General features: G+C 45.8%; 1 protein-coding gene across 7 annotated transcripts in view; it reads left to right on the plus strand.

The window, feature by feature from the left end:
• The window catches only part of fars2 (phenylalanyl-tRNA synthetase 2, mitochondrial), a 577,514-nt gene that overhangs the window by 148,098 nt on the left and 407,139 nt on the right, over window positions 1-22,277 (plus strand). For 6 of the 7 annotated variants that reach the window (XR_015078551.1, XM_085989235.1, XM_085989234.1 and 3 more), the window contains one exon: window positions 11,247-11,329. The exons of the other annotated variant lie outside the window; for it this stretch is intronic. The gene's annotated coding sequence lies outside the window, so the exon portion shown is untranslated. The remainder of the gene's footprint in view (window positions 1-11,246; window positions 11,330-22,277) is intronic. 7 annotated transcript variants of the gene reach the window in all.

Here is a 22,277-nt window from a genome sequence, read left to right on the forward strand (position 1 = left end):
TGCTCTTAATTTATTTGTTTCTAAATGTTGGCTCTCCTGCTCAGTGGATATGTAACTCTTGTGTGGTGCTGAACAACACATGCCCAAGGTTTGACCTGTGGGTTTTGCTGTGTTAGCTGATTCCAGCTGGGATGATGGCATGGGTGCTACATTTAGCCTTAGTATCCTTTGGCCAAGGAGGGGATAAGTCAGCCAGGACTCCTCTCCCTGTTCTCTACACATTGATGCTTGTGTGGAACTTTATTGGGCTAAGCTATGAAACAGCCAAATAACCTCCCAACACTTGCTGTCTCGGTTCACACATGAAGGATGATATCATACACTACCATGAGGTGCAGCTGCCTTGAGTAGGGGAGAAAGTTGAAGTAAAATTATATAAATTACCATTTTACAGGTGTGCATCTAGACAGTGGGCTACTTAACTGTGGTGGTATCACACTGTAATGATATCAGCAAATAGAGATGGTATTTGCCTGTTCGATTATGATGCCTTAATTGCATGTATTGATTGCTTGTGCCTGACCAGCAGAGGGCATGTGACCGAGAGAAGCAAAGCAGTTAGTTTAGTTTCGGTTTCGTTCTAGATGCATCACAACATCGAGTCTCCTGTAAAAGCTGTATAAAAGAGTTGAACAGACTTTAGATTAAAACTCATTCTCTTTCATAAATGTCTCATCATTGAACCCACAAAGAAATCAATACACACACCTGAACCCATTGCCCAATGTTGACTTTCCAACAGGGGTTCCTGGATAGTGATGAGGAGCAGAGACCCTGGCTGATTTTTTTTTTCAACAATCCTATAGCCCTTGAGACCAATTTTACTAATCCTCTGCCACCCAGGTTGAGATTAGCTGAGTCACTGAGGAAGCCATGCAATGCAGTGCTTAGCAAATAACTATCATAGGATTACATAAGATATATGGCACAGAAACAGGCCATTCGGCCCAACCAGTCCATGCCAGCATTTATGCTCCACTCGAGCCTCCTACCGTCTTTCCTCATCTAAATCTATCACCATAGCCCTCTATTCCCTTCTCCCTCGTATCCTTGTCCAGCCTCCCCTTAAATGCATCTATGCCTTTGGCTTCAACCACTCCCTGTGGTAGCGAGTTCCACATTCTCACCACTCTTTGGGTAAAGAAGTTTCTTCTGAATTCCCTATTGGATTTCTTGGTGACTATCTTATATTGATGGCCTCTAGTTATGCTCTTCCCCACAAGTGGAAACATTCTCTCTGTATCCACTCTATCAAAACCTTTCATAATTTTAAAGACCTCTATTAGGTCACCCCTCAGCCTTTTTTCAAGTGAAAAGAGACCCAGCCTGTTCATCCTTTTCTGATATGTATACCCTCGCATTTCTGGTATCATCCTTGTAAATCTTATCTGCACCCTCTCCAGTGCCTCTATATCCTTTTTATAATATGGCGACCAGAACTGTATGCAGTACCCTAATTGTAGTCTAACCAAGGTTCGATACAAGTTTAGCATAACCTCCGTACTTTTCAATCCTATACCTTTAGAAATAAACCCTAGTGCTTGGTTTGCTTTTTTTATGGCCTTGCTAACCTGTGTCGCAACGTTTAGTGATTTGTGTATTTGTACTCCGAGATCCCTTTGTTCCTCGACCCCACCTAGACTCGCACCCTCCAAGTAATAAGTGACCTCCCTATTCTTCCTACCAAAATGTAATAGCTCACATTTATCTGAGGTGAACTTCATTTGCCAATTATATGCCCATTCTGCAAGTTTATTAATGTCCTCCTGTAATTTGTTGCAGTCCTCCTCAATATTGATTATTCCCCCCAATTTGGTATCATCTGCAAATTTAGAAATTGTGTTTTTGATTCCAAAGTCTAAATTGTTAATATAAATTGTAAACAGTGGTTCCAGCACTGATCCTTGTGGAACACCACTACTGTAGGGGGCATCTTTTACCTGGTTTACGTTAATTTACCTTCCTTTACCTGGTTTATGATAATTTACCTGGTCAAGCAGCTTTTGCTGCTGCACTCTGACCAATCCCAAACAGCGGTTTCTAATCGCTAAACTACCCCTTCCAGTTCTGACTGGAGGAACTTATAATTAATGATATATTAAAAACGGACAAATGATCTGGATGCGAGAAAGTCAAACTTTATTAACTAAATAAACTACACCACACGATCAATACAACAGTTAAAATTGCTTAACAGGGGAAGGCAGACAGCAAAAACGAGGGATAAATGGCTACAATGTTAACCGTACAATCTTCGAACGTTTCCCTTAAATTACCACCCCTTCTCACTAGGTTGCCTTGTTGAGGAGTCAGAAACCTGCTCACCTGTGGTCCAAAGAGTAAGAGAGAGAGATATGCTTCTGAGAAGCTATCTTTATATCCTGGGAGCTCCTGCTGTTTTGGCGCTGAAAAGGTCTGTGTGCAAATTTGCGCCGAAAAGTTTGAATACACAAGAGAAAGGCCATGATTGGCTGATTCAAACATGCTATTTCCCAGTGGCCAAACTGCTCCCATTGTCTGGAATGGGTTTCGAATAAAGCTTGGGGTGGTTTGAATGTGTCTTCATTCTGGGGCCGAAATGTTCCCGCCCACATCCGGAGTTTTCTGGGCTAACAAAAGGGATCCAACTGCCCTATTGTCTGGGATGGGTGATTCAAACCCATTCAGTTTAAACTGTTCCCTTCCTCAGTTTGAGTGTCTTTTTCAAAAGTCTGTGCTGAGCCTTCGAACCATCTCCATTCACCCTGATGGGTTTTGAATGGGGTTGGATTACTATGTAAACAGAAACTGATTTTCTTGTGGTCACTCGAAACCGCAGCCTAAGTGGATATAATCCTTTATGTCAACAAGGCAGCAGTTTCAGTAAACAAACATCGATTGTCAGCAGGGAGGGGAAACTCCCCTTTTTGATTGACAGGATTTGACTGCTCTTGCTTGATCCTCCCCTTTTCACAGACATACACGCCTTTGTCCTTGGCCATGCTTACTGACGGCCATTTTTATCCCTTTGCAATTTACACAGTTCAAAACTCAAGAGTACATTTTTTAAATAAAATGTGCTGTCTTAAAGTGTGTGAATTTTTCCACGAAGTTCCTCGATTCCGGTGTTGTCCACGTGCTGCCCAACTCAATGCAGCCCCCCTGCGATTCTGGGTATGTTTAAAACATTGTCCAACCCAGAGGCAATTTCCACAATGTAGATTAATATTTCCCGGTCTTCGGGGACTGAGGGGATTTTTGCGAACCCCTACACTACCCACCTTCTGCCACTGTGAATAGCTACCTTTTACCCCTACTCTCTGCTTTCTGTCTTGAAGCCAGTTAGCTATCCATTCTGCTACTTGTCCCCTGACTTTGCATTCTCTGACCTTGTTCATCAGCCTATTATGGGGTACCTTATTGAAGGCTTTTTGAAAATCTAGATAAATTACATCTACTGCAATAACATTATCTACTCTCTCTGTTACCTCTTCAAAAAATTCAATGACGTTGGTCAAGCAAGACTTTCCCTTTTGAAATCCATGCTGACTATTCATTATTATATTTTTGGTTTCTAGATGTTCTTCCATTTTCTCCTTTAGTAGGGATTTCATTATTTTTCCTACCACTGATGTTAAGCTGCCTGGTTTATAATTCCCTGGACATGTTCTATCCCCCTTCTTAAATATCGATATTACATTAGCTATCTGCCAGTCCTCTGGCACTATACCTTTTTCTAACTAATTATTAAATATGTGTAGAAATGCCTCTGCTATCTCTTCCGTATATTCTTTTAAAATGCGTGGATGCAATCCATCCAGACCAGGGGTTTTTATCCTCTTTGAGTTTTATTAGTTTATTTAATATATCCCCTTTTTATTTTAAATGCACTTATCTCATTACTAAACTCATCATCCAATGTCATGTCCACCTGTTCTATCTCCTTGGTAAATACTGAAGCAAAATAATTATTTAATATTTCTGCCATCTCTCTATCGTTACCTGTGGTATTATCCTGTCTATCCCTTAATAGAAGATAGGAGCAGGAGTAGGCCATTCGGCCCCTCGAGCCTGCTCCGCCATTCGATGAGATCATGGCTGATCATCCAAACTCAGTACCCCGTACCTGCCTTCTCCCCATATCCCTTGATACCTTTAGCTCTAAGAAATATATCTAACTCCTTCTTGAATATATTTAAAGACTTGGCCTCAACCGCCTTCTGTGGTAGAGAATTCCACAGGTTCACCACTCTCTGGGTGAAGAAATTCTTCCTCATCGCTGTCCTAAATGGCTTACCCCTTATCCTTAGACTATGACCCCTGGTTCTGGACTCTCCGACCATCGGGAACATTCTACCTGCATCTAGTTTGTCCAGACCTGTCAGAATTTTATAAGTTTCGATGAGATCCCCTCTCATTCTTCTAAACTCCAGCGAGTATAAGCCCAATCGACCCAATCTCTCCTCATACGTCATTCCTGCCATCCCAGGGATCAGCCTGGTGAATCTTCGCTGAACTCCTTCCATGGCAAGAACATCCTTCCTCAGATAAGGCGACCAAAACTGCACACAGTACTCAAGGTGTGGTCTCACCAAGGCCCTGTACTCCTGCAGCAGGACATCCTTGCTCCTGTACTCAAACCCTTTTGCTATGAAGGCCAACATACCATTTGCCTTCTTCACCACCTGCTGCACCTGCATGCTTACCTTCAGCGACTGGTGCACAAGGACACCCAGGTCTCGTTGCACTTCCCCTTTTCCCAATCTATTGCCATTCAGATAATAGTCTGCCTTTCTGTTTTTGACACCAAAGTGGATAACCTCGCATTTATCCACGTTATATTGCATCTGCCATGCTTCTGCCCAATCACCCAACCAGTCCAAATCATCCTGGAGTTTCTCGGTATCCTCCTCGCAGCACACACGCCCACCCAGCTTTGTGTCGTCTGCAAACTTGGAGATATTACATCTAGTTCCCTTATCTAGATCATTAATGGCCCTATTTGCATCCCAACCTTCCTTTTTTTATTGATGTGCCTGTAAAAAGTTATACTATTTTGTTTCATGTTCCTTGATAATTTAATTTAATAGCTCCTCTTTGCTTTCCTAATTGTTTTTTTGACTTCTCTCCTAATCTCTTCATATTCCCCCTTATCATGCACTCCCCTGCTGTCTATGTACTTAATGTATGCCTCTTTCCTTACCCTCAATTGTTCCCTTATTGCTTTATTCATCCATGGAGTCTCATTAGTGTTTAGTTTGTTCTTTCCTTTTAGCGGAATATATTTTTCCTGCACTCTGTTGAACACCGTTTTAAGTGTTTCCCATTGCTGTTCTACATCGTTGTTTGCCAATATTGTTGCCCATTTTTTCTTCCCAAGTTCTATTCTCAGTTCCTCAAAATCAGCTTTTCTCCAATCTATTAACCTGGTTTTTGTCATACTTATGTCCTTCTCAATTATTATCATCATAAAGCGTATTATATTATGGTCACTATTGCCTGGATGTTCCCCTACTTTTACATCTCTTATCTGGTCTGGTTCATTCCCCATTACTAGATCCAATAGCGAATCCTCTCTTGTTGGGCTTTTTATATATTGGGTTAGAAAGGAATCCCGTACACATTATAGGAACTCCATTCCCTTATCCCCTTTACCTACCTTTTCTGTCCAATTAATATCGGGGTCGTTGAAATCCCCCATGATTATTATTCTATATTTTTTTTACTAATTTCCCTAATTTGCCTGCATATTTCTTCCTCCATCTCCGTTCCACTATTATGTAGCCTGTAGATTGCACCTATTAGTGTGATTGATCCTTCATTATCTTTTATCTCTATCCATATGGATTCTATTTTTGTCTTGCTGATAGCTACGTCACTTTTTTCTACTGCCATTATGTTATCCCTAGTAAGTTCAGCTACTCCACCTCCCCTTTTCCCCCCTCTATCTTTTCTAAATATGTTATACCCTGCAATGTTTAATTCCCAGTCCTGAATTTTCTGTAGCCATGTCTCAGTAATCCCTACTATGTCTGGTTCCTCGCAATGCATGATTGCCTCCAGCTTCCCAGTTTTATTACGGACACTGTGTGCATTGCTATCGATGAGCAAGCTGTTAAAGTGCACCATTTTCTTAACAGGCTAGGTGTTATCTTTTAATGACATACCAGTTTGGTAATCAGGTTCCTCTCTGTATTTGAAACAGTGCTCAAGGAAAACCTAAGCGTGTTCTCACTACTTTAGATAAATTGAGATCAGAGTCTCTGCAGTCTGTCATGAATTCATCATTATCACATTCTCGTGCTGATCCCAGACCTTGAGGCCATCTAGTTATCTGGCAGCTGTTTGATGTATTTTTTACGAAAGCAAGCTGTAAATTACTGTCATATGTTGTGCACCATAAATTATTATAGAGGGGTTGATGTTAAGTCTTGAGTTTTTCAACTTATTGATTTGACGTAATGTTTACACTGTAATTAGGCTTTATAGGTATCTAACTCCGACAAAAAACACACAGCTAAAGATGATGGGCTAGATTTTCAGTTGCTTGCGCCAGCAGTTAGCGCCTTAAGAGAAGTGATTTCCGGGCGCTATGCGTGTAGCGCCCGGGCGCAGCGCAGTTTGCGCCCCGCCCCAAATTAAGTTGCCCGTTAGCGCCGGCGCAAAGTTTAGCGCCCGCCCGGATGCGCGCGCAGAAAATGACGTCACATCCTCGTGCAACGCCCTTTGGCCGCCCCGATTGCAAACTTCAGTCGGACCGCCCCATTGTGCGGCGGGCGGCCGGAGCGTTTGGAAAAAGGAACGCAACACAACCAGCGCGGGCCCCGGGGGGCGCTAATTAAAGGGAACGTCCTCTCCAGTATAAAGGCCATCCATTATTTCAGAAAACAGTCTTGTGCAACGCATTTCTGGAGACACAACAAGGAGGATAGCTAACTGGTTTCAAGCAGCAAGAGCCAGGTATTTTTGGACTCAGGCAACAGCGCTGCAAGTGGCCATTTGGAAATTAGAGTGTTTGCCAGGATTTGATGGGGGTTGCATGGGGTGCCAACGCGGAGCTGCAGCTCCATGTCCGTAGGGCTCGCAGACGTATTGTGAGAGGGGCAGCCCTGGCTAGAGGCAGAGGGGGCTACAGGCGTCGGCCACGTAGGCCTTACCCAGTCAGGCTATACCGCCAGCAGCGCTCCTACCTAAACATGAGTGCCGCGCGATGTGTTAAAAGGCTCCGATTCCGGAAGGGGGTGATTGCAGAGATCTGCCACCTGCTTCGCCGAGATCTGCGGCCAAAGCTCAGGTGCAGGACGTCTCTGTCGGTGGAAGTGAAGGTGACAGTGGCATTGAACTTCTATGCCACCGGCTCCTTCCAATACGCTGCTGGGGACATAGCAAACATCTCCCAGTACGGCGCGCATCGCTGCATCCGCCAGGTGACCGAAGCACTGTTCAGAAGGAGAAGCCAATTCATCTCCTTCCCCATGGCCCTGGAGAGCCAGCATCAGCGCGCATTGGGATTTTCCAGACTCGGGGAATTCCCCTTGGTGCAGGGCGCCATTGACTGTACGCATGTGGCTTTGCGGGCCCCTCTGGAGCATGGCGAGCAGTATCGCAACAGGAAGGGCTACCATTCTCTGAATGTGCAGCTGGTCTGTGACCACAAGCAGCGCATCATGGCAGTCAATGCCAGCTTCCCAGGCAGCAGCCACGATGCCTTTATCCTGCGGCAGAGTACTGTGCATGACATGTTCCAGGCACAGCCTCCCCCAAGAGGATGGCTACTCGGGGACAAAGGCTATCCTTTGTGCACCTGGCTCATGACCCCGCTCCGTGCGCCCAGGACCGCTGCTGAAGAGGCCTACAACGAGAGCCATCAAACCACCCGCAACATCATCGAGCTAACTATTGGGGTCCTCAAGCAGCGGTTCCGCTGCCTTGATCGCTCCGGAGGAGCTCTCCAGTATTCGCCGGACCGGGTCTCCCAATTTGTGGTGGTTTGCTGCATGCTACACAACCTGGCTATCCGCAGGACTCAGGCACTGCCACCTGACGTTGGACCAGCACCTCAGGAGGAGGAGCATGAGGAGGAGGAGGAGGAGGAGGAGGAGGAGCAGGAGTACGTTCCCAGGAGGGAGCGACCAGGGCCAAGGGCCGCACGACGCCACCTTATTACACGGTACTTCTAAGCCCCCTGTCAGGGAATGGCCAGGGGCCATGAGGGAAGATGAATGCAGCCGCTCCGCAAGCCCTCAGCCGGCGAAGCCAACAAACACTAAGAAGAACAACCATGGAGACTGCATGAATAAAGATAATTTTTTATTAAACAAAAATGAAAAGCCCTTCCCACATGAATCCCCAAAAACAATAAACGGGCCCCACAAAAAGCCCAACAAACGACTCACTCCCACAAACTGGGGAGGAGCCACTCCACCTTTATTGAAACCGGGCCTCAACGTCGGCCTAACGCAAAAAAAAAGCCCTCCAAAAGCACAACCATGGGCAAAATAAAGATGGCCACCGCCATATTAAAGGAAAGCTGGCCACACCCTCTACTGAGTGGCCCGCGAGGGCGAGACCTTGGCCAGCATTTTGCCTCCCCTGCCCTGCCTGCTGCTCCTTCGCAAGCTCTGCCCAGTGGCTGCTGCGAGGCTGGGGGAAGGCGCCTGAGGCTCAGATGCCCTTCCGCCAGATGCCACTGGGGGGCGGCCTACACGGCGTTTGGGCCTCGAGGGGCCGTCTCCTGAGTGGCGCGCCTGAGCCTGGCCACCATCAGCTGCAGCCGCTTGCCCTTGACGCCCCAGAGGGGGAATGGCGGCGACGGATGGTGCAATGTGGGCCAGCTGGCGTCTGGGATGCGCTGGCTGGTGCTGTGGCGCGGTGGCACTCGGCCGGGCCCGCACTGCAGGATCCGCAGCAATCAGCCGACGGCCGGCTTGCTGGGATGGTCCAGCGCGGCGCCTGCCCTGGCGATGCCTGCCTGAGACAGCGCGTGTGGCAGCAGTGAGTGGCCCTCTGGTCCTGGTGTGCGCGCGCATCACATCCGCCAGGGTCTTGACGGCATCAGTTAGCATGCGGCCAGTCGCGGCAGTTGCTGCCCCGAACTCGCGCACACTGGTCGCCAGCGACTCGATGGCCTCAGGCATGCGCCCCACCACGCTCATGAGCTCCGTGTGGCGCCGGTCCGAGTCGTCGGCCATCTGATCGAGCTTCCGCACCTCCTCCGAAGTGAAGGTGTCCGGACTGGAGTCGCGACTCTCCCGCTGGGGAGGAGGGGGCCGAACTAGGGGACCCTTGCCGCGTTGGTGACGGCGAGTTTGCCGAGCAGCAGCACTCCCCTCTGATCCTTCCCCCCTTTGGGGGGAAGGCCGCGGGCCACGCGCACGGCTGCTGGGTGGCTGGACGCCACTGGTCCCAGAAGCTGCATTGCCCTGCGACAGTTCCTCCAGGCACTCGTCCAGTGAGGAGGTGTCGAGCATTTCCTCCTCTCCTGCGGGACGTGACTGTTCCCCCGAAGGTCCGGCTTGCTCCTCCTCCTCCTCCTGGTTGGAGGTGCTGTCACTGGCAGCCTCAGGGTCCTGGTCGTCACCAGCTGAAAGCAGGAATGCACAAGAGTAGCTTCAGAGTGAGGAGACGGCGTCAGCGAGGGAGTTAGGACTGGTGGGATTCAGCGCATTGGTGGGACAGTGGCAAAGGAGGTAGCTCGGATGGGCCAGTGCGACGCGAGAGGGCCAAAAGGCGAGGTCCTTACCATTGCCGGGCAGTGGAGGGTCGGATACACCGCACGCTGTGGGGACAATCACACGTGCTCCCATGAGCACACACACGCGCTCCTCCAGCCGAGTGAGCTTCTGCAGCTTGGCGCGGCCACCCCTGGCACGGGCCTGGCGATTAAACGCTACTTTAGCCTGCAAGAGAAAGGACGGGCTGTAAGGGCGCAGTGAAGCCCTGATGTAGTGTGCACTGCCTCCCATGGTGGAATAGCTTGGACAGAGTGAAGCCCTGATGTAGTGTGCACTGCCTCCCATGGTGGAATAGCTTGGACAGAGTGAAGCCCTGATGTAGTGTGCACTGCCTCCCATGGTGGAATAGCTTGGACAGAGTGAAGCCCTGATGTAGTGTGCACTGCCTCTCATGGTGGAATAGCTTGGACAGAGTGAAGCCCTGATGTAGTGTGCACTGCCTCCCATGGTGGAATAGCTTGGACAGAGTGAAGCCCTGATGTAGTGTGCACTGCCTCCCATGGTGGAATAGCTTGGACAGAGTGAAGCCCTGATGTAGTGTGCACTGCCTCCCATGGTGGAATAGCTTGGACAGAGTGAAGCCCTGATGTAGTGTGCACTGCCTCCCATGGTGGAATAGCTTGGCCAAAGTGTAGAGTGCCGAATGGCCATTTGATGCTCATGACTGTCCCAATGCTGCTGGCTGAGGGCTGGCCAAAAGGACTTTCAGGTCCCTTTGCCCATCATGTCAGGTGTACATGCAAGAATGAGGAGGAGACTGGAAAGGCTACTCACCCTCACAATCCTGGTCAGATCGTTGTACTTCTTACGGCATTGTGTGTGGGTCCTGGGGGCCTCGCCGGTGAATGTCACCCTCTGGGCGATCTGCTTCCAGGCTTTGGTGTAGTCGTGGTGGGTTGGATTCCTCCCACTGTCTGGAAACAAGATCTTGCGCCTCACCTCCAGAGCTGTGAGCATGATGTCCAGATCACCCTCTGAGAAGCGCAGGGCACGCTGACGGGCCTTCTCTGGCGTTGCCATGACTCCCTGGGGCTGAGCAGTAGTGTTGAGGCCTCTTTGCAAGGCTGCAGTGTGCAGGGCGTGGCAGCAGACTAATTCGTCCCTTCCCCCTTTAAGAGCTGGTCGGCACCACGGGGTCTGCTGTCAGTGCAAAAATGACCGCACCCGTGCTGCGCCCCGCCTGGGCGCTATCCCTCTGGACCGCCGGCTTAGCGCCTAAAGAGAGTAGTGGAACGCCTCTTTTAGCGCTCCACCAACCTCTTAGGGCGAAGCCACTGAATTCCCGGCAACGGGGCGCTACTTTGGGGCGGGCGCTAACTTCGGGCGGGCGCTAAAGCTAGCGCCCCAAAACTGCCTAAACTGAAAATCTAGCCCGATGTGTTTTGTAGCTAATGTTGTTGCACTGAATTGAAAACTGAACGTCCTCAGAGATATATCCCAGAAATCCCAACTGCGAAACTTATAGCTGCACAGGAGAATGTAATATCAGAACACTGTTTCACTTCTTTTCCATCTTCTCCCCTTTTTTTACAGAAGGCACTGACTCTTGCTGGGGTTTCACAAATGTGAGCAGCCCTTTACTGCCTTTCCCAAGTTGCCATTCATGAGCCAAGACAGTGAGTATTAGCAGGTTATTCAAAACATGTTATTCAACTGTGGAAGGCATCATACTTTTGTTCTCATTTGAAGTTGACATGTCTATTTCCAGGAGTGAGGAAGGCGGGGGGGGGGGGGTCACTGGATAGCAATACCACAGGGTTGTGGATCCTGCTTGATTTTCCTCTTCCCTAGTTCAGAGGCATGGAAGCCAGTTGTAACACTTCAACTGTTGACCTGGCTGAGATCAAGTAACTCAGCACTAAAGAAAACTTAAATTTGGAAGGAAAAATAAAGTATGGAATGAGTAAAGACCATCTGGCTCATCAAGCTTGATGTTTCACAAGCCAAGTAAAATTTGTCCCATTATGACCCACTCAGCCTGCTGAGAGAAGCAACTGACCACAAGTACCTATAAAATGTCGTCTTAACCCTGATTGTTAATCAAGCAAAACTGCAGAACATTAATCTAAGTATAATCTTGAAATTTGTAGAATTGCCCCAGTTTAATTTCTGTGCCCTGTCTGACCTTGTTGGGCTATACTGTGTGACATGGAGAAATCTAGGAAAGTAGGAACAGGTGAAGAATCTTAAGCATGACTGCTTACCACAACATTATTGCTAATGTTCATGTATAGGATTCTGTGCTTTATTGAAATGGTTTCTGGATTTTTTTTTGTTCTTGCGATGTGGGTGACGTTGGCAAAGTCGCATTAGGACATTTAAGCGCCCTGAAAAAGTTAGCGCCCCCGCGGCCGATTTTCCCAGGTAGCGCCCCGAGAGGGAGCCAATATCGTGGCGGTACTGCAGGACTTCCTCCCGTTATTAAAGGGGAGGGGCCTGGTGCAGCGCGTCCCGGTGCCCAGCTGGGCCACCAGGGATCGGGAGTGCTGGTAAACGAGCCCGGCACTCGAGGAGTGCTGGGCTCACGGAGAGCAGCCGGCACCCCACTGCGGGGTGGGGGTGGGGGGGCTACACGGGGGCCGGGGACAGCAACAGGGTCAGGTGCTGGCAGGTGGCCAGCAACAAAAATGGCCGCCCGGCACCTCCCCTTTAACTAGCGCCGCCCCGGCCGCAGGTAGGCCCCCCTGAGCCCGGCGGACATATCGTCTGGCAGTAAGTCGGGGGGCGCCACCCAATATTACAGCCGGGGCGTGAGTGAGGCGCTGTGCACGGCGATGATGCTAATGGTTAGCGCCGCCGCTAACCTCCCACTGAATTTTGCGGGAGGTGTTCGTGGCGCCGTGTTCAGGCACTAGTTGATTTGCGCCCCGTTAGTGCCAACGGGAGGCGCAAGTCAACCGAATTTAGCCCCCTAAGACTCAATCACACAATATGGGACTAGAGGCCAAGTTGGGGTGATGGGTTCCTTTCCTAGAAGAACATTAGTGAACCAGTTGGGATTTTGTGACAATTTGGAAGTTTCCATGGTCATTTTTTCTGGTGCTAGTGCACAAGTTACCAGATTGATTGAATTTAGTTTTACAAACTGGCTTGTGAAATTTGAACTCCTGACCTCTGGGTTGCTAATCCACTACTCAGAAGACACTTGCTTATTTTAATGGCTGATGCTGTAAATCTAAGTTACTTTTCAATCATTGTTTTATATTTATATACAGTATGTGCTACATTTGAATCAGTAATGGCCAGCATTCAGCATCGAAGATTTATAATTGAGCTACTCTTTTTCCACTCTGTAACAATGCTTATATAGCTGCTAATGGCCTGATGATTTTATAACACTTCCACCTCTGAATCTGCTCATTATTTTTAATATAAGGCTGATCTATGTAATGCGATACCAATGATTTATACGATTGGCATTTTTTGAACTTCATTTGAATGCATCAGGAACCTTGCTTGATTTCATCCATGTAAATGTGTACACCACCGGTAGTGACTTTAGTGAACATATAGCCAATTTGCCATGTAATCATTTCTCTGTGTTGGAACAAATTAGTTTTAACTAAAAGCACAGCCACCAAGAGGATGTGTTTCAATCCAGGTTTTTTTTTTGCTATAGGTTATGCCTCCTCTCCTCCCATTTCAAATCCTGGAATTTTTCTGAGGACCTCCCCAACTCTTTATACGTATTTGCACTTCTGGGCCTTGAAATTTGTGGGGGCCCACCTTGCCCCAGCCCAAAGCCATAGATCCTATCCCAAATCCTGGGGATGGGGTCTTTGCATGACTGGAGCAGGCACACTGAGCCTGAAAGGGCACTTTAGCAACACATGCCCTGCTCTGCCTGCCAGAAACCTGAGGAGGTCCCATTGCCCTTCTGGGCCAAATTGCAAAATATTCAAAAAAGTCTTTGCTCCCAGCAATGTCTTTGTCCCTTCAGATCAATTACCTTAAGTCTAGTAAATGTGTTTGTCGCCTTTCTAAAGGCCTCAACATAACTATCGTCAGTTCTCAGCTAACTTGAGTTCGACTGAAACCTACTGAGGACGTAACACCTCAGGAAGGATATATTGGCCTTGGCGTGAGTGCAGCTAAGATTTACAAAATGATACCCGGACTCCAAGGGTTAAATTACAAAGAGAGATTATACAAACTAGGTTTGTATTCCCTGGAATTTAGATGGTTAAGGGCTGATTTGATCGAAGTTGTAAGATATTAAGGGGAACTGATAAGGTAGATAGTGAGTCTTGGATTAGGGGACATAGCCTAAAAATTAGAGCCAAGCCTTTCAGGAGTGAAGTTAGGAAACACTTCTACATACATAAGGTGGTAGAAGTTTGGAACTCTCTTCCGCAAACGGCAATTGATGCTAGATCAATTGTTAATTTTAAATCGGAGATTGATAGCTTTTTGTTAACCAAAGGTATTAAGGGATATGAGCCAAAGGCGGGTATATGGAGTTAGGTCACAGATCAGCCATGGTCTCATTGAATAGCGGAACATGCTCAAGGGACTGAATGGCCTACTCATGTTCCTGTGACAGATGTTATTACTAGCATTTAAAAGACCAATATGTGCCTCCCTATTCCTCTGTCTGCCAAAAGACCTATAAGCCCCTGCATACAACAGTGCTCCTTGGGAAGTTGGTTGTTTCAAACATTTTTGGACAATCTCATCCAATCCATTGATGCTTATTTAGTGAGCCTTGCGTCTTTAGGGTCAAAGAGTGACATCTTCAGTGAAAACAATCAGCAACTGCTAGAGTCAATCTAATTACTTTATACAGCCTCCCAACAGACGATAGGAAGAATAATTACAGGAAAGTAGTTTTTAAACCTGTTGCAATTTTGTATGCATGTTTTAGTATCACTGAAAACTAAATGACACAGCGATGACAGAAAAATGGCTTGAACTTCACAAATTCTCAGCTATTCCTTGTACTTTCAAATATCCTTCAATTATCCTTCAAATGTTCATTTAAAATGTGTAGATTTTATAAACTTATTAGTGCTGTTAAAGGAATGTTTTCTATAGCAAAGAAATATTTACTTCCTGGAAATTCCATGATTACAGTGGTCATATAACATTTGCATGTTCTTTATTGTCAACATTTCACTGGTTGGTATGTACCTTCTGTATCTGTTAGTTGTGGTTCTACAACATGTCATGTCATGTAGCGAAAGAACAACAACAGCAACTTGCATTTATATAGTGCCTTTAACATAGAAAACACCCCACAGTGTTCAGAGAAAAACTGACACTGATTAAAAGCTTGGTCAAAAGGTAGGTTTTAAAGAGGTTCATAAAGGAGGAGAGAGAGGTGAAGAGGCAGAGAGACTTATGGAGGGAATTCTAGAGGTTCGGGCCTAGATGGCCTCTAAAGGTGTGGCGAATGGACTGAGAGATGCGCAAGAGGCCAGAATTGGAGGAATGCAGAGTTCTTGAAGGGCTGTGGAGCTGGAGGAGGTTACAAAGTTAGGGAGGGTCGAGGCCGTGGAGTGATTTGAACGAGGATGAGAATTTTAAATTGAAGGTATTTCAGGGCCGGGAGCTAATGTAGGTCAGTGGGCACAGAGGTGACCTGGTGAAAATTAGGATATGGGTAGCAGAGTATTGGATGAGCTGAAGTTTATGGAAGGTGGAGAATGGGAATAGTCGAGTCTGGAGGTGGCAAAAGCATGGGTGAGGGTTTTTTCACAGCACATGGGCTGAGACGAGCGATGATATGGAAATGGAAGTAAGTAGTCTTTGTGAAGGAGAGTATATGGGATCAAAAGCTCAGCTCAGGATCAAATAAGATGCTGAGGTTGTGAACAGTCGGGAGGAGGACAGAATTGGTGGGGACCATATAATATTTTGCAGTGGGAGCCAAAATTATGACTTTGGTCTTTTCAATGTTTAACTGGAGGAAATTGCAGTTCATCCAGGATCTGATGTTGGACAAGCAGGTTGACAATGCAGAGGCAGTGGAGGGGTTGAGAGAGGTGGTGGAGAGGTAGAGCTGGGTGTTGTCAATGTACATGTGGAATCTGATGCAATGTCTTCAGATACCTGAGGGGCAGCATGCAGATGAGGAATAGGAGGGGGCCTCCAGAGGTAATGGTGCAAGGGCTGGAAGAGAAGCCATTGTTGGAGATGCTCTGGTTACAATTGGATAGGTATGAGTGGAAGCAATCTCATTAATTTGAATAACAGAGGAAAAGCGTTGGAGGGGGATGGTTTGGTCGACCATGTCAAAGGCTGCAGAGAGCTCTTTAGATTTGGGAATTGTGCCTTTGGATTGGAAAATTGCTAATGTCATTCCATTATTTAAGAAGGAAGGGAGGGAGAAACCAGGAAACTACAGACCTGTCAGTTGAAGGGAAGTTACTGAAATCTGACATCAGGGACAGAGTGACTGATCATTTGAACAAGTATGAGTTGATTAAAGAGAGTCAGCATGGATTTGTGAAAGGGCGGTTAAGTCTGACTAATCTAGTTGAATTTTCTGAGGAGGTTACTAACATGATGCACAGGGGAGTGTTTGTAGATGTTGTTGTCTACATGGACCTCCAGAAGGTATTTGATAAGGTTCTGCACAAGAGTTTATTAGCAAAAATAAAAGCATATGGAATTGGAGATAACCTTGTAACATGGGCTGGTAATTTGTTGAGAGGTAGGAGACAGAGAGTAGGAATAAAGGGAATGGACTTTGGTTGACAGGATGTGACAAGTGGTGTTCCCCAGGGATCTGTACTGGGGCCACAGCTTTCCACCACATATATCAATGACTTGGATGAAGGAATAGAGAGTTGTATATCCAAGTTTGCTTATGACACTAGTTAGGAGGCACAGTAAGTTGTGTGGATGGGAGCAGGAAGTCACAAAGGGACATTGATAGATTAAATGGGTGGGTAAACTGTGATATTGATGGAGTTCAATGTGGGAAATTGTTAAATCAATCAATTTAGATCCAAGAAAGACAAATTGGAATATTTTCTTAGTGGCGAGAGAGTAGGAGCTGTGGAGAAGCAAAGGGATTTAGGTGTCCCTGTGCACTAGTTTTTAGTACGAAAAGTAATCAAAAAGGCTAATGGAGTTGGTCTTTATCGCAAGGTGATTGGAAATCAGAACTGCCTTTGATTAGGGTTGCTTCATAGCTGTGGCGGGGTGGAATCCTGATTGGAGAGATTGAAATATGAGTTGCAGGAAAGATGGGCACAGATTTGGGAGGCGACAACACGTTCAAGGATTTGGAGAGGAAAGGGAGGTAGGTGATGGGGTGATAGTTTGTAAGGACAGAGAGGTTGAGGATGGGGTTTTGAGGAGGGAGGTGTTGACGATGGCTTTGAAAGGGAGAGGAGAGAGAACCATTTATAATGTCAGCTAGCATGGGGGCCATGATGGGAAGTTAAGCGGTCAACAGTTAGTGGGCATAGGGTCAAGAGAGCAGTCGCACAAGATGAGCACGAAGTGAGCATGGGGGGGGAGAACATTGATTAATTCCTGTAATTTAACTAACCGGAAACAACAATTCGCAGCCTTAGATTCGATGAGCTGGGGTTTTCAGTGTAGATCTCCATCCTACTGGAAAGGCACATATATGGACATTGGTTGAGGACAGGATTTGACTCCGCTTTAATGGGTGCTGAGGTCACATATCCTGGTGATGTTTACTGTCAGGGATCACACCTGCAGAACAAATGGTGGGATGAGATCCTGGAGGGTTGTTGGCACCTGTGCAGATGTACGCTAGCATCAATTGGTACCTTCAGAAGAGGAGGGGAGAAATTTTAATTTATTTAAGATATTTTCCTGTCCAATTCTCTGGTAACACTTTAGATAATAATAATAATCATCAACTTTATTGTCATTGTTAGTGCACAAGTGCAGTACAACGAAATGTAGGCTTGCGGCTCCCGAGAGTGTACATTTAGATTAAGACATTTAAACATTCAACATACATTTGGCTTGTAATACATTAACATAAACATAACCATAATAAAGTGCATTGGCAGATGTGCAGGCTTTAGAGTTTATTTGTGGAGTTCAGTAGGATGACAGCCCTGGGAAAGAAGCTGTTCCTAAACCTGGTCGTACGGGTGCGAATGCATCTGTAGCGTCTCCCAGATGGCAGGAGGGCGAACAGACTGTGGCTGGGGTGGGTAGGGTCTTTGATGATGGACCGTGACCTCCGTAAACAGCGTTTCTGGTATATGTGCTCTATGGTCGGTAGCCGGGTGCTGGTAATGCAGACTCAGCCACAGCTCTAAATGCCATTATTACTTTGCGGCTCATGTAACAGGACATGCTTAGACCCAGGCAGTAGAGATACAGGCCTTCATATTCATTGGGGCGGGTTTTCGGAGCCAGGGGGAGGAGATATGGTTGGGAAACCCCGAAGTGCAGGTTTCTCGAACAGTGTGGAGTTTTAACTCCAAGGTGAGCGTGTTTTTTTTAGTAAGTTCCCTGCCCGGAAGCCAGCCTGACTTGGCTGGCTATCAGGCGAGGAAGGCTCCAGAAAAGGCCGCAGCTGTAGAGCAGTTAAGTTTTGTGGTTGTTGGAGTAGAGATGGGAGGGGGTGGGTGGGTAGAGCGTGATTGGGAATCAGGGGGGTGGGTGATGCGGGGGAGCTTATAAAAGTGGAGGCATGCAGCCTCTTTAAAAGGTTTCAATGACTGACCCGCCTCCTGAGAGCAGACGGGTCGCCTGCACCCTGTCCTGTCTCCATTAAAACCGGAAGTGGGCGGGTTCGAGGTGGGTTGGGTTCCTGTTTCAGAGTTTTAACATTTTAATCTCCCACCTGACCCAAACCCACACGTTTTTAGGGGTCAAAATTAACCCTCAATGTCAGTACTTGCCCTTCTTCCCCGTTGCACACATGGAAGCCCTTTCTATCACCATGACAGAACTTTTCATATGTTCTATGATTAGTAGATCAACTGGTAACTGTACAGTAAAATATCATCCATGATATAAGATTCCATGATTAAGTTCCTGAAGTCATCAGATTTCTGTATTTGTCATTATTTGTTGACTTACTAGCACCTTTTTCCTGTTGCTGAATAATAATGAAACACTGATAATACGGTTTTTCTTTGGGTGGCTGACACTGCCTTTCAGAAGTTAAAACAGGAGGCCTCACAAGTGTGTTATTATTTATCGGAGCTTCTAGAATGATCAGTATTCACAGGGAGTTCCTCCACCCCCACCAAACCACCATCTCATGCAGAAAAGTTTGAAAACCCCTGAAAACAGTAAAATTATTAGGCCTTGAATTTACTAGGGATTGGTTTAGGCAGTGAATGTAATATTTCTTTCCGTTTTTAAATTTCTGTGTTAAAATCAGGGTTCTTTTGGACAATGGTCAATAAAGGTAGCTGATGTCTCTGAGTAGGTTAAAAGACTGTAACATGCTGAGGGTTACAAAGATATAATGAACTAAGAATGAGACTTACTCAGTTTATAACTAAGTATGTGTACCTCCTTGATGATTTATGGTTGGAATTTGTAGCTTTTTTAAATCACTGCTTGCACTATTTTTGTTTTTTTGTTTTACACTATGTAACTAGAAAGGAAGGGGATTTATTTTACTGGAAAACATAATAGGCTCAAATCCAGCAGGGTGTGATGCTCATAAGAAGCGTGTGGCAGGAAATTGCGGTTGCACAGCCTGTGATTCTCTGTCCATTGAAATGAATGGATGGAAAATTGTAGTCTGCAATTGTGATTTCCCACCATCTGCTGCCTGTGAGCAAAGCTCCCCACTGGAAATGCAGGAGCACACAATATGTGGTCTTCTCACCTGATAATACAGAGAAAAAAAATCATTACTGAAATAAAAATGGATTTCCTAGAAGTGCATAGCAGGTCAATGTTTTTGGAATTCCTCAGTTTGTTGGAACTGGTTTGCTGATGAACTGTTGATTGTTACTCTGGAGTTATATTCATCATATCACCATTTTTTTTAGTGTGGATGTTGACTTGTGTTAATGATGCAGAGGGCACTAATCATTGATGTCCGCTGTGACAGTTGCTACTGGCAAACAAAAGAGTCAAAGCTGAGTAAATCCATCCCTCAAACTTCACAGTTTGTATTGTAGAAAAGAACCTTCATAGGAATAATGTCAGTTGGAGATTCTGGTGGTTATATATGTCACCTTGATGAAATTACTGACTTGTAGTCACTCTTACCTATTTATTATTCTCTATATCATACACCTAACTGATTATACACTTCATAATGATGCAGGCTTACAGTAAGCATTGTGTTAGGAAGTTTAGAATTTACCAACATGCCAATCAAAGTAAAGGGCCTCAAACCACACATGTTGGTGCCACAGTTCTCATTTGATGGAAAGCCTTACTTTTTGTTTTATGCTACTGCCACGGCTTCCTGCAAAATATCCTGATAGATGACATGCTCATTAATATTTCACCACTGCTTTTACCGACTGCAGAAATGTGCCCAAGGCAAGGTGGGGGGGGGGGCGGGGTGTGGAGATAGGGGTGTAATTCTTCATGCAGAAACAGAACCTTTATTTTAAATACATTGTCTGATCCAATGACAGATAACAAGGCTTATACATCTAAAATTGAAGGAGCTGCTCTGGTGCTCCAACAGATTAAATTGTGACAAGAAGTTGACAAAATCCAACAGTACGTACCACAGATATTCAAATGCTAATGTGAAATACTTGGTTCTTTTACTATCAGCCTTTCAGTTTTCGAACAATGTTACTGATTTTTCTACCTAGAAACATGAGCCCAAAACTACTAGAAATATTGAAGTCTATCCTTTGAGAATATCATGCCTGTTTCCCCATATCAGTTTAAAATAAAAATGGCTACTAGCTACATTCTTATATACATCTAACAGTTGTTATTCCCAAAAGTCACCAGGTTGTTTCCTTCATCTCACATCACATTTTTTCCCAGGTTGTGACAGTAAGAGTAATTTAGGAATTGACCTAGATCTTGCTTTTGCAGCTTTGTACAGGTTATCAGCACTGTTTGTAGCAGCATCTAAATATGCTTATGGAGCACATTTACTATTTTGCTTTAAATAGTGAACAGATAAAATCATGCCTTCTGTCATTAATGCCAGGATTATTTGTTCCTCTAACTAAATGGAAATGCTTCACTTCTCTTTAACATCTAAATTCCGTTGGTTTGCGATCCACACTGGAAATTATATTTATTTATAAAGGCCATACTGTGGGGCCTGTGGAGTAAACTGCAATGTTGCTGTACTTAGTTTCTGTTACTGGGAAGATATACTATTAGCATAGCTTATTTAGTTTTTATAGCAGCAGAAATTTTGCCTGCATAGTCTAAGTAACCTGTTTGAGCAGGTTACTTAGGCCATAGATTCATAGAATGGTTACAGCACAGAAGGAGGCCATTTGACCTGTCGAGCCCATGCCGGATCTCTGCAAGAGCACATAAGCTAGTCCCACTCTCCCGCCCTTTCCTCGTACCCCTGCAAATTTTTTTCCTTCAGGTACTTATCCAATTCCCTTTTGAAAGCCACGATTGAATCTGCCTCCACCACCCTCTCAGGCAGTGCATTCCAGATCCTAACCACTCACTGTAAAAAAAAAAAAAAAAAAAAGTTTTTTCTCATGTCGCCTTTGGTTCTTCTGCCAATCACCTTAAATCTGTGTCATAAGAACATAAGAAAAGGAGCAGGAGTAGGCCATTTGGCCACTTGAGCCTACTCCGCCATTCAGTAAGATCATGGCTGATCTTCGATCTCAACTCCACTGTCCTGCATTATCCCCATTTCCCTTGATTCCCTTAATATCCAAAAATCTATCAATCTCTGTCTTGAATATACTCAACGACTGAGCCTCCTCTACCCTCTGGGGTAGAGAATTCCAAAGATTCACCACCCTCTGTGTGAAGAAATTTCTCCTCATCTCAATCCTAAATGGCTGACCCCTTATTCTGAGACCATGACCCCTGGCTCTAGACTCCCCAGCCAGGGGAAACATCCTCCCTGCATCTACCCTGTCAAGCCCTATAAGAATTTTGTATGTTTCAATGAGATCACCTCTCATTTTTCTAAACTCTGGAGAATATAGGCCTAGTCTACTCAATTTCTCCTCATAGGACAACTCCCCTCCCCCCTACATTGCAACTACTATTTGGGGGCCTATAAACAACTCCCACCAATGTTTTCTGCCCCTTGCTGTTTCTTAGTTCCGCCCAAACGGATTCTACTTCTTGATCTTTGGAGCCAAGATCCTTTCTCTCTACTGTCTTTATCCCATCCTTTATTATCAGGGCTACTCCCTCCTCCTTTTCCATTTTGCCTATCTCTTCTAAAAGTTAAGTATCCTGGAATATTTAGTTCCCAACCTTGGCCACTTTGCAACCACATCTCCGTTATGGCTATTAGATCAAACCTGTTCATTTCTATCTGCACTATTAATTCATCTATTTTGTTGCGAATGCTTCACGCATTCAGATATACAGTAGTGTCTTCAGCTTTGACTTATTTCTATTTTCCCCTGATGTCACTTTGGTCACTGATGCGGTCTCCTCTACATTGGGGAGACCAAACGCAGATTGGGTGACCGC

Source organism: Somniosus microcephalus, chromosome 5, assembly GCF_052327205.1.
Source record: "Somniosus microcephalus isolate GS21.2 chromosome 5, FLI_Smic_1.0, whole genome shotgun sequence".
NCBI lineage: Eukaryota > Metazoa > Chordata > Chondrichthyes > Squaliformes > Somniosidae > Somniosus > Somniosus microcephalus.